The following is a 17,247-nucleotide window of genomic DNA, read 5'->3' on the forward strand; positions in this document are numbered from 1 at the left end:
CTTCGTGCGCCAAGTGCCCCATTCTAAAACTAGGCGAGGGGTGTGGCTTAGACTATATTCCCTCCTAGGATCGCTCCTTTGTGCTGTCCAGCCTTTGGTGACCGAACTCCAGAGTTTGTTCCGGACACCGCAAGAAGGCGCTGTTAGGGGGTTGGTTTGTTGGTTTGTCAACCATTCAGTCTCTTACTAGTCTTACTGTGTAGTAAGCGCCTGTTATATGCTGATTTGGGAAACATGTGGGTAGCCGAAGCCCCAAGACACGAAACAGCATCTCGGGAAGATCTTCGTTGCGATGGTGAACTAGCTAGGAGCCCCCTCTTCTTCACCCCACCCCCCTCAACCCAGAAATCGGCTAGTTCCTCACATAGTTTTTATCTAAGTGTCTTAGAACCATAAGACTTCTCTGCTTAGGTGTAGGGTGTATTGGCACAACAATTCTCTTTAATTCAATTCAATAAACTTGAACTGAACATTTTCTATATGCTAGTCATGTGAGCAATTCCTTAGCATAGGCCGATGAGGGAACCCAGGCATATGAACACACCGTTGGTCAATAGTCTCAATTATCGTGGGAACATGGGGTCCCTGTCCCTGGAGAAGCTCTCAGGCTGTTGAGACAGAGGGAGAGAACGCAGCCTATTCATTTTTAATGATGCTGATACGAGAATGACCTGGTTCTATGAGAGCCTGGAGAAGGCTCATGTGATCCCACCCCAGAATGGGGCAGAGGTTTCCTGGAAGAGAGAAAATCCCAAGAGACTTGTGGAGTAGGATGAGTTAGCTAGAATAAGAGCAGAGAGAGAAGGACTTGCAAGAAGAGGGAACAGCCCATGAGCAAAAGGGAGGTGCTGGTGTAGCTCAGGCTGAATGACTTCACAGTGTGGAGCTCAGGTCTCTGTTTTCACTCCTTGGTCCTCCTTCTCTTGCCTTACAGAAGTCCTGCATCCCCAAAGTGAATGTGTACTCATCCTTGGATGGGTCCTCAACCCCCCCAGTTTGGAGGCCCACCTGCGTGGCCTTCATGCGCTTTCACAGTGCAGATCTTTGTGTCAGACCAAGCCCTGAGGAGACCTGGGTCCAAGTTCCACATCTGCTCCACATGCAGCATGTTCTCAGCTGAGCCATGGAAACTCCTACCTGCCTCCTAGGACCATTGTAGACTTAGCTCACTGACACAGGGAAACTCTGAAAATGACAAATCGAAGCTAAAAATAAAAAGTTTGAATTTCCCTATTATTATTGGAATAACTTTAGGCAAATTACTTAGCCTGCCTGAGCCTCGATTCTCACATCAGTAAAATGGGGCTATTAATAGTGCATATGAGGAACAATGAGTTGGTATTTGTAAATAATTTAATGCAGGGCCTCAGGATGGAGGTCCATGATGGAGCACTTGTCCAGCATGTGCAAGGCCCTGGGTTCCATCCTCAGCACTGCAAAACAAAAATTTAAAACTTAACTGGAAAAAAAAAGAGCTTAATGTAGAATGCTGGACCATAAATGACAGTCATAACAATAATAATATAATAAATAGTGCTAGGGCTGTGGCTCAGCAGTAGTGCACTTGCCTGTCATGTGTGAAGCACTGGGTTCGCTTCTCAGCACCACATATAAATAAATAAAATAAATATCTATCAACAAATAAAAAATATTTTAAAATAATAATATAATAAATAGTAAAATAATAGATACCTCCCTGTAGTGCATGAGCAGGGCTGGAGAAGAGCTACTGAGCTTACTTGCTTAATAACACTGCCTTCCTTAATAGGAGACCCAGTGCCATCGGGTGTGGTGGTGCACGCCTGTAATCCCAGCTGCTCAAGAGGAGGAGGCAAGAGGATTGAGAGTTCAAAGCCAGCCTCAGCAACTTAGCAAGGCCCTAAGCAACTCAGTGAGACCCTGTCTTTAAGTAAAATATATATTAAAAAAAAAAAGAGGGCTGAGTAGGTGGTTAGCACCCCTGGGTTCAATCCCTGGTACAAAAAAAAAAGAGGAGACCCATGCTTCTTCTCTCTGATTAGTCCTTGGCATTTATTTAGCCATTCAACAGAATGTGCTGAGCACCTACTTATTCAAGTGCTGTGTTGAGCACTCCTCAGGACCTAGGCAGGGGGGAGGCCCACTCTGTATCTTCACTATCCAGCAGAAGAGACATTTCATTTGTAGACAGCAAAGATGAAGGAGAAGGGATTCCAGGATGGACTTTTGCTTTGCCAGCTCCAGGCCTTGCCTATTTGTTGTGAGCATACAATGGGATCCTGTAGGTGAGCCACCCTCTAGGTTCCAAAGCACTTTATTTATTTATAATGCAGTGTTCTAAGCAAAAGGGACTTCTTCAGAAGTCTCCCTGAACCTTCCGTGTATTTTGAGAGATGGATTTGAGCTAGTAAGGAGCAGGTGATTTTCTGTTTATAATTTTTTTTTATTACTGATTAATTGATTGATTTAATTCTGGTACTGGGGATTGAACACAGAGACACTTTACCGCTGTAATACATCTCCAGTCTTTTGTTTTATAATTTTTGAAATAGGGTCTCACTAAGTTGCTGGGAGTTTTGCTTAGGTGCTGAGGCTGGCCTCAAATTTGTAATTCTCCTGCCTCGGCCTCCCAAGTTGCTATGATTATAGGTATGTGCCACTGCGTCCAGTTAAGAGTAGTTGATTTTCTTACAGACCTGTTCTCTGGGTTTGATCCTGTTGAGGGTAGGGAGAGTTCATCTCAGAACTACTTCAGCCCTTCCTTTCTCCCTAGGGCCCAAAGAAGCTCAAAAGGAACCAGAGGCAGAGAATGTTCTGCTTCTTTGATTAAGGAGAGGACCTCCTCCTCCTGATCATCTCACACCCCAAAAATCTGCACCCCAGAGAAGGCAAGTCCTGCCTTAAGATTGAAGAAGAGAGGGTTGATCAGCCAGGAGGCAAAACCCAAGGCTACTGACTCAGGGAACCTGCTTCCTCCACCTGGCTCAACCAGTCAATTACTTGCATGTTGCAGGACTTTGGACAAGAGAGGTAACCGTGACAACAGTGATTACAACAATAACTATGTCTATTTGACGTTTCAGGAAGTGTTAGTTTACTCTGTCTGCTATAACAGAAGACCACAGGCTGCCTTTGACCCATGCAACGTGATATGCACATCTGAGTCCTTGCTTGCTCTTTTTCTTTTTCCCTTTTTTTATGGTTCTGAGAATCAAACCCAGGGCCTTGTACATGCTAGGCAAGAGCTCTACCACTGAGCCACACCAGCAGGCCTTTTTACTTTTGGAGACAGGGTCTCACTATGTTCCCCAGGCTGGCCTCAAACTTGCAATCCTTCTGCCTCAGTACCTCCTGGTCACTAGGATTACAGGCATGCACCACTGTGTACCCCTTCCTTGACTGGTTTTAAGGTGGGCTCTAATGTCCCCTCCAATTCTGTCTCTGGGCCTCCTCCAACTCAGACAGAGTTGCCAATGATTAGTCCTAAGATTAGTGGGTGAATGTTCATGATTAATTAGTAGAATTAAATCCTTAACTTGTGTCCATATTGTACATGTGTGAGTCAGGATTTTACCTTTGACTAAAACTTATCTTTGAATAGTTATAGACTAGCCTGGGAGAATGCTTAAGAAATAGGTGAGTGTTTTTGTTTTGTTTTTATGGTGCTGGGGATTGAACCCAGGGCCTCAAGCATACTGAGTATACACTCTACCACTGAGCTATATCTCCATTCCCAGTAAAAGGGATTTAATAGTTTGGAAAGGGAAACTGAGTGTCTTAGGAAAGAAGTAGGAAGAGACCTACTGTCCACTGATTTGCACTGTTAAAATTTCATATGAAGCTGGGTGCTGGCACATACCTGTAATCTCAGCAACTCAGGAGGCTGAGGCCTGAGTATCACAAGTTCAAGGCCAGACTGAGAAACTTAACAAGTCCCTCAGCAACTTAGTAAGGGCCTGTCTCAAGATGAAAAATAAAAATGGGGGACTGGGGAATATAGCTCAGTTGGTAGAGTGCTTGCCTCTCATGCACAAGGCTCCAGGTTCAACCCCCAGCACCACAAATAAATAAATAATTAATTAAAATAAAAATGGGTGGGGATGTAGATCAGTGGTAAAGCGTCTCTAGATTCACTCCCCAGTAACCACCCCCCCCAATTTTTTCACATGATAATTTTTCACCATTTTTTTATTTTTTAAAAAATGTTTTTAAATTTTTTATTTTCAACTGATACATAACAATTATGCATATTCATACTTATGATATGGAGTATGATAATTAAAACATATAACATGTAATGACCAAGTCAGAATAATTAGCATTTCCATTACCTTAAAAATTTACCAAACTCTTTGTGTTCTACGAACTCTTCTCTTCTAATAAGTTGCTATAAAGTATAGTCACCCTAGAATAGGTGTTATAGAACCCCTGGAATTTATTCCTCTTATCTAATTGTATTTTCATACCTGCTATCAACCTATGTCTATTTCTCCTCCTGCTACCCTTCCTAGCCCCTAGGAATCATTATTCTACTCTCCACTTCTATGAGGTCAACCTTTTTAGTTTCCATATATGACTAAGAATATGCAGCATCCGTCTTTCTGTGTCTGGCTGATTTCACTTAACATGTCCTCCAATCACACAGTAAAATTGGAATCGAACTTTTAAGTAAAGAAACTATTCACTCAGAACTATAAGCAAATACAACATATTTAAAGAAAATTAATTAAAATGAGAGAAATGAAAATAGGAAGTATTATCTAGTGATTAATGCATGAGATTGAAGGTCAAGCAGACCTGAATTTAAAACTCTAATATTTTAAACAAATTGATTAACTGCTCTAAGTATTAGTTTATTTGTTGGATGGAGATAATGATATCTTGTTTCTGGTGTCACTGTGGGAACTGCATGAGATTTGAATATTTAAAAAAACTTTAAACGGGGCCTGGTATTCAGTAAGATCTCACAACAAATTCGGATCACAATAACACAATGATCAACATTATCATTGTCCTCAATAGTATCATCTAATCCAGGGTCTTCCAAGCTCAGGATGAACCCACCAAAGCATTTTGAGTGATATTTGGTTTGTTTTTTACAGTATTGGGAATTGAAGCCAGGAGCACTCTACCATTGAGCTCTATCCCCAGCCCTTTCTAAATTTTATTTTAAGAAAAAAAATCTCACTAAATTTCCCAGGCTGGCCTCCAACTCACAAACCTCCTGTTTCAGCCTCTAAATTGCTGGGGTTACAGGTGCATGCTACTGTATCTTTTTAGACAGTATTGAATACCTAAACACCAGACTGGCAGTGTAGACAGAGGCAGAGTGTTTGCCCAGCATGTGTGAAGGCCCAGGGGTTCAATTCCCAGCACTGCTTTAAAAAAAAAAAATCTCGGAATGAGAAAGTATTTTTCAATTTCTTTAAATCCTTCTTGAGGGGCCGGGGTTGTGGCTTAGCGGTAGAGCGCTTGCTTAACACGCTCGAGGCCCTGGGTTCGAGCCTCAGCACCACATAAAAATAAATAAATAAAATAAAGGTATTGTGTCCATCTACAACTAAAAAATCTTTTAAAAAATAAATAAATAATAAATAAATAAATCCTTTTTGATATCTCAAAGACGAGTGTCAGTTTAACTCCTAACATATGCTAATCTCCATTTCTAACAAAGAGGGAAGAGGCCTCAGTATACCTTTAAGCGGACAGAATCAGACAGAATTTAGTAATAGTATTCTGTTTTCGTTTTATAGTTACATTTATTCTAGAGCACTTTTGTCTCATTGTGTCCCTTCCCTTCCTCCATAGAATTTTTTACTGGGAATTGAACCCAGAGCTGCTTAATCACTGAGCCACATCTCAAGCCCTTTTTTATTTTATTTTTTATTTTAAGACAGGGTCTCACTGAGTTGCTTAGGGTCTTGCTAAATTGCTTGGCTGGCCTCAAACTTGCAATCCTCCTGCCTCAGTCTCCTGAGCCTTTGGGATTACAGGCATGCACCACTGTGCCTGGTTTAGATTTTTTTAAATTATATTTTATGATTGCATTGTTATAAATAAGAATAAAATCCAGCCAGGAATGGTGGATCACAACTGTAATCCCAGAGACTCAGGAGCCTGAGGCAAGAGGATTGCAAGTTTGAGGCGGGCATCCACAATTTAGCAAGACCTCCGCTCAAAGTAAAAAAATAAAAAGGACTAGGGATGTAACTCAGTGGTAAAGCCCCCCTGGCTAGATAGATTCACTAGAATATATTCATTACTATCATTATATTCATTTTTTTCCTAATTTAAAAAAAATAAAATTAAAGCATTTTTGCAGGCACCTAGAAGTGGGCTCAAGACCCTGTGCCTGCTTGACCATGATTCTTTCTACTTGTGGCAAGTACAAAAGAGACCTACCATCCACTGATTTGCACTTTTAAAACTTTATATGAAGCTGGGTGTGCTGGAACACGCCTATAATCTCAGAGTTGCCAATGGGGCTTACTCGCTCACTTAGTGTTCCTGTAGGGAGATGAACTCTCCCTACCCCTGCTTGTAATCTCAGACAGAATTGCCAGAGAGCCAGAATCCGCATTTACAGGGAAGATGTCAAATTCCCTCTTTATATAAGTGCATTCTGGTAAACAAAATGAGCAACTCAGTGAGATCTTGTCTCTAAAACAATATAAAAGTAAATAATAGTAGGAGGGAGGGTGGGTGAGAATATGGCAAAATGAAAGCCCTTCCCTTTACAGACAAGGAGATTGGACTCTGGGGATGTGACACCTTGTGGAGCAGGGACCAGGGTTCAGCCATCCAGACCCTGCAGCCTGTTCAGATGAGGCATCTCAGCCACTCCCCCCCACCCCCCACCCCTGCACATTCCCAGGAATGGGATGATCCCTCCCCACTGGCCTTGGACCAGCTCCACAGGGATTCGGGAAGTTCCTAAATTACCCCATAGCCTACTCTTGCCAAGCCCCAGGGCCTGGGGAGACAGCTTCCCAGAGGATCCTGGGAGGAAATTGGGTTTTGTTTCCATCAGACCACTTCTTCCAATCAGTTCAGAGAGGCCAATACAAGGAAGGACAAAGTCCCTTTAAATCCAGCCGTACCTTATTAGAAAAAGGCATGGGGTGGGGTGGGGGATTTGAAGAAGAGTAAATTATTAGCATGCTGACTGGGGGGCTTCTTCAAAGGACCAACACTGACTTGTGTCACCCAGGGAACCACATTCAGATCCCAGGATCCATCCTGAGATGTAGAGAAGGGCCCCCAGGGTTTTAGTTGCCCTCTGCTTTTCTATTTTAACTTAATGGAGAAGAGACAGAAGAGAAAGTCCAGAGGCCTGGCCAGAGAACCAGAATCCATCAGTGACGCAGCTTCCTGGGGCAGTTCTCTGGATGGCAAATTGGAACAGTGGTGAGAGATGAAAGTTGAGTCTTTAAAAACTCTGGCAGAGGGCTGGGGCTATAGCTCAGTGGTAGAGTGATTGCCTCACATGCATGAGGCACTGGGTTCGATCCTCAGCATCACATAAAAATAAAGATATTGTGCCCATCTACAGCTAAAAAAAAAAAGTTTAAAAAAAAACCTCAGGCAGAGCCAGGCACCGTGGGCCAGCCTGTAATCCCAGCCTCAGGCAGGAGGATCTTGAGTTCAAAGCCAGCCTCAGCAAAAACTAGGTGCTAAGCAACTCAGTGAGACCCTGTCTCTAAATAAAATACAAAAAAAGGTTGGGGGTATGGCTCAGTGATCAAGTGCTCCTGAGTTCAATCCTTGTACAAAAAAAAAAAACAAAAACAAAAACAAAAAAACCCTCCAGGCAGAGGATGAGCTCTGTGAGGTAGGAACTTTTGCTTAGTTGGAGCTGCTCTGTGGCCTAAAGCAGGGCCCAGAAAGGAAGCTTCCAACCAAACGGAAAGACTCAGCTGGGTTTGAATCTTACAGGAACACTAAGTGAGCGAGTAAGCCCAGGAGTGAAGTTAAGTAGTTACACAACACGGCCGGGCTAGATAGGAAGGACCAATCTGGCCCGATTTGCGAGGATTTTCCACTTTTGCCAAAAGATCACTTCCTTGCTGCTCACATGCAAATGTAGAACAACTTGTGTTCATGTTTAAATATTCTCTCTACTTAATAAAGAGGTGCTTTTAGTAGGCGACTGAGAATAACCCAGGACTAGAAGGCATAAAGGAAACATGACTGAGGGTCCCTGGGGTGGGGGCAGTGGAATGCAGAGCATGCCCCAGTCCTGACCGTGTTTATGTTCTCCTGATGCAGCTGGTTCTCTGGAATTTGGGGCCAGCTTGCTCTCCCCCTCCCCTTGCTCTCTGCCTCCCCACTCCCACCTCCACACAATATTTTTGTGTCTTTCCTCTTGTTCTTATCAGCTGCTTAGAGGAGGAAACAGGCACCACCAGCCTCCTGGTAGCAGCTGCTAGAAGACACTGGAAGGGATGGGCATAGGGATGGGCGTGGAGGGGAAAATAACTGCTAGAGAAGGCACAGCTGGACAACTTAATCTGCATCCTTGACAGCCAGTATCAAAGGACTTTGCCAATTCAATTGTTCAGCAAATATCTATTGAGTTTCTGCTGTGCGCCAGGTGGTGGGCTGACAGGAAGTCGCCCACACCAGAAATGAAATCGGATCCTCCCAGGGGCAGGCAAGAAGTCTGACCCTGGACCACAATGGGCATCCCCCGGTGGCCCTCAGCCATAGCCAAAGTTAGCCGATGACATGGTGTGCAGTCTTGGTCTGCTGCTTTGAACACCACATGCTCCCCGTTTGTTGGTATTGTTCCTGTCACTTACTCAGATGAAGGATGGAGATGTATCAGAAAAAACGGGGGCTGGTAGGCATCAACAGGCGGGACTCTCAAGTTGCCTCTAGCTAGGTGAACTTTCCTACCGGGTGGATTCCCAAGTCATTTACCCTTCCACTCTCAAAGACACACATGGTCATATTGTCATTGTGCAGAGTCATTTAAGCTTTTCAGTTTGTCCTGGCCCTGGTCAGGGGTCCTTGACCTCAGAACTTCTGTCTTTCAGCTTAGGCGTGATGTATTCCCTGATTCAACAGACATTTATGAAATATCCTTTAGATATTTAGTGGGGAAAATAAATAACAACCAAGTAAACAAAGAGCAAATAAAATGATTGTCCTTTTTGTGATAACTGTGATGGGGAAACCCAAAGGGACACTATTATGGAGAATAACAGGGATGGCGTCAGAAAGCCCTATTTGAGGAAGATCTTTTAAATTTCACACCCTGAAGAGTGAACTGCTGCCAGATGTGGTGGTGCACTCCCAGGAATCCCAAATCACTGGCTTTGAGCTCAAAGCTAGCCTCAGCAAAAACAAGGCAATAAACAACTCAGTGAGACCTTGTCTCTAAATTTAAAAAAATACAAAATAGGGCTGGGGATGAGTTCAATCACCAGTACTCTCCTAAAAAGAATGAACTATCCATGTAGAAAATTGATGAAGAAGTACTCCTGGCACAAAAAGCAGCAAGGCATTTTCTAGAATCTTCTAGAAAGCCAGGGACTAGATGTAATAACGGGGTTTGGGTAATACAAGAGGAAGTTGGACAGGGAGACAGAGGCCAGCTTGGACCTAGTCTTATAGGCCAGCAAAGAGAGTCTGGATTTCATTATACACGTGAAAAGAAAGCTTTTTAAGTGGCTTCCTAGCAAAATGGTGTGTCGTGGAAAATGAATGTGTAGTTTCATAATTCTGGCTGTGGATCAGAGAACAGATGGAAAGGGCATGGTTAGGAGACTATCCGGTGGTCTGATGAAAGATGGCTGTGGCTGCTTGGGGTCATGACCCCAGATGGAGAAAAAAAGTAGATTCAGGATTTATGCTAGGGATATTACTGAAAAATCTGCCGATGATAAGGATGTATGAAAAGATGGATCTTCCCTAGTCCCTGAGTTAGAGGCTGATTAGTCTTCTACCATTTTCTACATGCATACTTCAAACTGGAGGTAGAAGCAGAGGACTCAAATCCAAGACCAAAGACCTAAACTCAACCAAATTGAGAAGCTGAAACAACTGAAAAGTAAATACAAAAATCCAAAACTAGGGGAAAAAATGATTGGGGGTGTGGCGGGGTACTGGGGACTGAATCTAGGGGAGCTTGACCACTGAGCTACATCCTCAGCCCCTTTTTAGTTTTTATTTTGAAACAGGGTTTCACTAAGTTACTAAGGGCCTTTCTAAGTTTCTGAGCTGGATTTGAACTCGTGATCCTCCTGCCTCAGCCTCCCAAGTCACTGGGATTACACACATGCACCACTGCTCCCAGCTTTAAAAAAAATGATTTTTTTGATAATAGGATTAGACTAAAATATAAACTATGCTTAAAACCATAAAATACCAAGTACCTAGGAATAAAATGAACAAAAACAAGTGGAATACGTCTACAGAGAAAAGTATACAACGATTTTTGAGAAACCTTATGAAAGACCCAAATAGTTCTGAAGCTATAACGTATTCATGGATTAGAAGATTTGCTATTATAAATCTGTCAGTTCACTCCAAACTGATCTAGAGATGTAAAGTAACACTAGTCAAAATTCCAACCTGTTTTTTTGTTTATTTTATTTTGTGGGACCTGACAAGCTGATTCTAAATATATACAGAAATGCATGATCTGGGCGCAGTGGTACATTCCTGTAATCCCTGTTACTCAAGAGGCTGAGGCAGGAGGATCACAAGATCAAAAATAGTCAGGGCAGGGGCTGGGGATGTGGCTCAAGTGGTAGCGCACTCACCTAGCATGCATGAGGCACTGGGTTCGATTCTCAGCACCACATAAAAATAAAATAAAGATATTGTGTCCACCTAAAACTAAAAAATACATATTAAAAAAATAGCCAGGGAAACTTAGCAAGACCAATCTCAAAATAAAACATAAAGGTCTGAGGATGTTGATAGGTGGTAGACTGCTCCTGTATTCAATTTCCAGTACCAAAAGGGAAAGAAATATAGCTACCAATAAGAGCAGGTTTATGTAGGATGTGTCAAAGTGTATTCTACTGTCATGTAAACTAATTAGAACAAATAAGAAAAAAAAAAAAAAACGAGAGCAGGGAGTGGGCTGGGGGTGGTAGAGCACTTGCTTGGCATGCAAGAGACCCTCACATCAATTTCCAGCACTGCAAAAAAAAAAAAAAGGCAGAGAACTTCTAGAAGGTCGAAGAGGACTTAGTCAACCAGGTAACAAACTTATAAATGGTGTAGTTATGATTTCGTATTCACACAGAAAAGAAAAAAGATGACAAGACAGGAACACATTCTTGATCACAGAAGGGGAAGTTTTACGAACCTATACAAAATAATACTAGCCATAAAAAAAAAGAGTGATGTATTGGATGATATCACAATGAACACATTTTGTTCTTTAAAAGGCAGTATTAAGAGAATGAAAAGGAAAGCCCCAGGGTAGAATATATTTGCAACATATATAACTGATAAAAGATTTGGAACCACAAACATCTCCTAAATCAAAAGGCCCAGTAGAAAAATAGGAAATATAAGTTAAGATGGACAAACAGCTAGGACAACCAACCCCAAACCTTGGTGCCTTATACAATAGAAGTTGTAGAAGTTTATTTATTGCTTAGATAAACCCTAAAAGTGATGGTCCTGATCAGGTGGCTCCACACCACAGTGTCATTCAGACACCCTAAAGGCTGACGAACACTCAGCTCTCTTCAGTGGGAAACCTCAAGAGTGATCCCAGACATTAACATCGGGTCAACAGTGGGGAAGAAAAGAATTTCATGTATGGAAAAATTTTCAAGATCAGGCCTAGAAAAACCTTCCACCAGGATTTCATTAGCTAGATTTCAGTCTTATGGCTCACATGACTGCAAAAGAAACCATGAAATGTAGTGATATCCAAAGAAGAAGAAGAAGGAGGAGAAGGAGAAGGAGAAATTGTACCCAGAAAAAGAAAAAAAAAATTTTTTTTTGCTTGCTTTTTCTCTTGGTCTGTAATCCCAGTGGCTCAGGAGGCTGAGGCAGGAGGATCACAAGTTCAAAGCCAGCCTCAGCAATTTATAGAGGCCTTAAGCAACTCAGTGAGACCCTGTCTCTAAATAAAAACATTTAAAAGGGCTGGGGATGTGGCTCAGTGGTTAAGCGCCCCTGGTGGTTCAATCCCCAGTACAGAAAGAAAACAAGAGAGGGGGAGAGGGGAAGGAAAGGAGAAAAGAAAGAGAACGAATGATAGGAAATTATTTTCTTAAATATTTTTTTAGTTGGGCTGGGGTTGTGGCTCAGTGGTAGAGCGCTCGCCTAGCATGCACGAGGCACTGGGTTCAATCCTCAGCACCACATAAATGTAAAATAAAGATATTGTGTCCACCTAAAACTAATAAATAAATATTTAAAAAATATTTATTTAGTTGTAGATGGACACAATATGTTTATTTTATTAATTTATTTTTATGTGGTGCTGAGGATCGAACCCAGTGTCTCATGTGTGCAAGGCAAGCCATTGAGCTATAGCCCCAGCCCCAGGAAATGATATTCAATAGCATCATTCTTTTTTTTTTTTCAAGTTTTGTAGGTTTATTAATCAACATGATCTCTTGCATTTGAAAAAGAAATATTTCCTGGTTAAGTGGAAAAGTGTGTAGATGGCTTCTGAAAAAACCTTCTTTCTAAGCAGCTTTAGAAATCTGGACCTCCTTTTTTCAGTTTGCTGTAATCCACATTCACCGAGTAGAATTTGTCTTAATTGTTGGGACCCAGTTTGGATTGAACAACGGTGAAGGCATCACTTATAACCTGCTCCAATAAATATGAAGAAGGGGCTTGAGCCTGGAAGCTTCCTGACCTGACTGATGATCTGGTGGAGCATGTTCACAACAGAGGCCTACAGCACAAATGGAGATAAGAACATCTTCCAGGCCTAAGACTAAGCAGCCTCTATATCCAGGCTGTGTGGTCATCCAAAGACACTAAGTTGTATATTTATTCTTATGTAATTTTTTTTTCTTGATGAATTATATGTCACTGTAAATTTTTTTTTCTGGTACTAGGGATTGAACTCAGGGGTACTCCACCATTGAGCTACATCCCCAATGCTTTTTTGTATTTTATTTAGAGATAGGGTATCACTGAGTTTCTTAGCACCTGGCTATTGCTGAGGCTGGCTTTGAACTCATGATCCTCCTGTTTCAGCCTCCCAAGCCACTTGGATTACAGGTGTGCATTACTGTACCCGGCCTGTAAATGCTTTTTAACTGATAGAAACACATTGCAGCTGCTGCAAATTCTGCCAGCATCATATATGTCATCAAAAAATGAAATGGAACATCTAAGTGGTCCTACAAACGTGCTTGGTTCCAGAACAAACACACCCACTCTATCACTGTAAACTCCAATCATGAACTACCAGTGCCTGACTACCCTCCTGAGAAACAGAAGTGGTGACTTTCTCTGAAAAATTATGAAAAATTAGTCAATGATGTCCAAAAAAGTAGTTAGCAGGGAACTAATTATAACCACTATCACTTTCAAGTACTCTCAGGTGCCTTCAAACCTATCTTATTTAACCCTCAACAATAGCCCTGCAAAGTGGACGGCATCACCCACATCCAGATTTTGTAACTATGACTCCTGAGAGGGGTTAAGTTCCCTTGGACAGGTAATAAGCAGAGAAGCAAAGTCTGTGTGGCTCAAAGGCACAGGCATACCCTTTCTCCTCTCTTCACTGTGTGAAATCATATGTGATGCTGGGAGGGGAAAAGCATAGACACTCTTCTATCTGAAAAAAATATATATACAAATTACAGTCTGTGGCAGAGACATACTGGGTGATGACTTGTAATTGCATTGTAGAGGTTGAAGCAAAGTCTGACCATAGGGGCCTCAGGTGCAACTTGAGCAAAGACAGAGGGGTGGCTCCCCGCCCCCTGTCAGTCACAGACGAATGCTGGATGAATCAGGTTCACTGGCTTCCTGCAACTGGGGCAGGCAGTTCATCCTCCAGAACAGTGCACAGTTCAACACAAGAGATCACAATCTGAAAAGACCAAATTCACAGCTGAGTCAATAGTCCAAATCTGGGCTGTCTATCCAGAGAGGTGGCAACAGAGCTGGAGCGAAGAATGGAAGTAGAAAGGGGGCAGAGAAACCAGCTAAGCAGCTGCACAAGGACAGTAGAAGTGGGCAAACAATTAGGTAACCTTCTGGAACCAGCCTGCAATTGTCACAGGCGGGTGGAGGGGATTGAGGAGTCAACCCAAATATTGCTCAGTATGAGATCAAAGAGATTATGCTCTATTGGTACACATGGAATACTATGCAGCTGTTGAAAAGAATGAGGGGAACAGTGTTCAGGAAACTTTATCCAGTGCGTTACTCAGCTTTTGTGCCACTGTGACCAAAACACCTGATAAAAACAACTTAGAGAACAAAAGCTTTCTTTCCCTTCCTCTCTCCCTCCCTCTCTCCCCCACCACTCTTTCTTTCCTCCCTCCCTCTTCCTTCCTTCCTTCCTTCCTTCCTTCCTTCCTTCCTTCCTCTCTTTCTTTCTTGACCAGGGATTGAACCCAGGGTTACTTAACCACAGATTAACCACTGAGCCACATCCCCAGCCCTTCCTTAGAAGCAGGGTCTTGCTGAGTTGTTTAGGGCCTTGCAAAATTGCTGAGGCTGCCTTTGAACTTGCCATCCTCCTGCCTCAGCCTGTCAAGTTACTGGAATTACAGGCACACACCACCATGTCCGGCATGGAAATATTTATTTTGACTCACAGTTTCAGAGGTTCAGTCCGTGGTCAGCTGGCCTCAAGCAGAACATCATGGGAGAAGGGCATGGAGGAGGAAATTTGCTCAGCTCCTGGTAGCAAGTAGAGAGAAAGCGGGGTGGGGTTTGGAGAAGATGAACCCTTTCAAGCACATGCCCAGTGACCTACTTCCTCCACCTCTCAGTGATCCGTTCAGCTATCAATGGATTAATCCACGGATGAGGTCAGAGTCCTCATGATTCACTCATTGCCGAAAAGCCTCCCCTCTGCAGCTTGAAGCATTAAAGACCATGATTTCAACACACATTTTTTTTTTTTTGAGAATGTTCCAGATCCAAACCATAACATCCAGTAAGAAAAGAAATTATGGAGCCAGGTGTGGTGGTGCACACCTGTAATCCCAGGAACTTGGGATGCTGAGGCAGGAAGATCACAAGTTCTAGGTCACCGGGCAACTTAGAGAAACCCTGTCTCAAAATAAAAAGTAAAAAGGACTGAGGATGTAGCTCAGAGGTAGAGCATTCCTGGATTCATCTCAAATACTACAAAGAAAAAGAGGAGGGGGAGGAGGAGGAAGAAGGAAAAGGGGGAAAATAAATTATGCGTGGGTGAGATGTATAAAAGTTAATAAATAGGAGAGTCTGAAAGGGTACACTTGGACTGGTTAACAGCAGTTGTGTCTTTTATAACTTTTTTTGTTCCTTTGCAGTACTGGGGACGGGATCCAGGCCTCATACTTGCTAGGCAAGTACCCTACCACTGAGTTATACCTCAGTCTCTGGTGTTCCCAATAACTTTTAATCTTACAAATGTCTGAGTTGTTTGAAAAACTTTGAAAAGTAGTTAAATGACATTGTAGCAATAACTAAAAGAATAATCTGAAGGGTCTTTAGATCAATAAGAAAATGAACCACTTTGGAACATCTACATGCGGAATCCTCAACCTTTCTGTTCTATTCTGAAAAGCTTAGTATTTCCTAGACTTTCCAGAGTCTTCAAATATGGTATGAATCTGGGGTTAGAGTGTTTGTGACTCAACACTTATTTGGATCTAACCTCATCTTTATGGCTCATCCCCACCCACCTCCTTGCTCCGGTTACAGATTGATGGGAGGATGACAAGAGGGTAAAGAGCTAGATACTGTGAATGAGGTCTCCAGTGAGACTCCTAGGAAGGCTCCCAGTGGGTCTCTGAGGAGTTGAGCAAGACAGAGCCCAGGTAAGTCAGGGCTGGAGAGAGAAGTACTGACTAGGATGTGGGGGTCTGGGGGGCAAGGTGGCAACAGCACCGGGAGCCCCCACCAGCTCTCACACATGCTGATCAAACCTGTGTCCTTCTCCAGAGAAGATTGTGCTGAAGGAAGTAAGAGACAGGGCTTGGTGAAGTCAAAGCACCCATGACCCTACGAAAGCATGTGCCCACCTATGGATCTCAAAATGGCATAAACATTATTCTCACACAAATATATGAAGAAAACCTTCCAGGGGCAACCATCGGGATGCCAAAGCTGGGTCAAAGAGTGATGGGAGAAAATTGGCTTGTGTGTGTGTGTGTGTGTGTGTGTGTGTGTGTCCCCTGAATCTTCTGCCTTATTGACAAATTTTGGATAATTTTTTCTTAAGAGGAAAAACTATAGAGGTATAGAGTGTGAGAAAGACTTCAGTTACAGCAATTTGGCCTTTAGTAACTAAAGGACCTGCTTGGGAGAAAAATTTGATAAAATTACTTTTGAGCAAGAGCTTTAGTGAGAACTTGAACCTCATCCAACACCAGGAAATGCACAAGAGGGAAGCCGTGCACACTTAGCACTCGAAGGAAAGGTCCTCATGGTGGAGAAATGCTGAACCGGGCCCCAGTTGGGGAAGGACTGGATTTACAGGTAACTGAATATATAAACATACACACACAGGGAGAAATTTTGGAAACACCTTGATTAAGTGCATTTCAACTCCAGCTTCATCAGGCAGGAGAGTCCCAGCAAAGCAAGGGCCCTCTGCATGTCCAGAGTACAGAAGCAGCTTTGGCCAGGAGCTAAAATGAAGATCAACCCATAGTCTGGGAAAATCTCTTCACTGGGCCTTGTCCAACCTGAAATTTTGGCCCACAAACCACTAGAAACCCTGCAGCTACACTCAGGATGTTTATTCTGCTGCCTACTTCAGAATATACCCAGTGTCTTTTAGTCATTTAAAAGAAAAAATAAAGGATTTCAAGGTCAACCAGACTAGGTCCACATCCTGGCTCTGTCAATCCCTAGCTACACGATTTGAGGTGAATCAGTTAATTTCTCTGAGCCTCATTTTCTTTTTCACTCACTTAAGATGGGATTAATATTAGCACCCATTTCATAGGAGTCATGAGAATGCACAAAAAGTTGGATTTAAACACGTAGTTAAGCCCTCAGTGAATGAAATTGCTTTCTACCACTGGCTTTTTGTTTGGCTTGCCCATTTCCCAGAATTCACAGCTCAGTCTCTGTAAGGTCATCAGCTTGAGCCCAGGCATGGGG

The sequence above is a fragment of the Marmota marmota genome, unplaced genomic scaffold (assembly GCF_001458135.2).
Source record: "Marmota marmota marmota unplaced genomic scaffold, marMar, whole genome shotgun sequence".
NCBI lineage: Eukaryota > Metazoa > Chordata > Mammalia > Rodentia > Sciuridae > Marmota > Marmota marmota.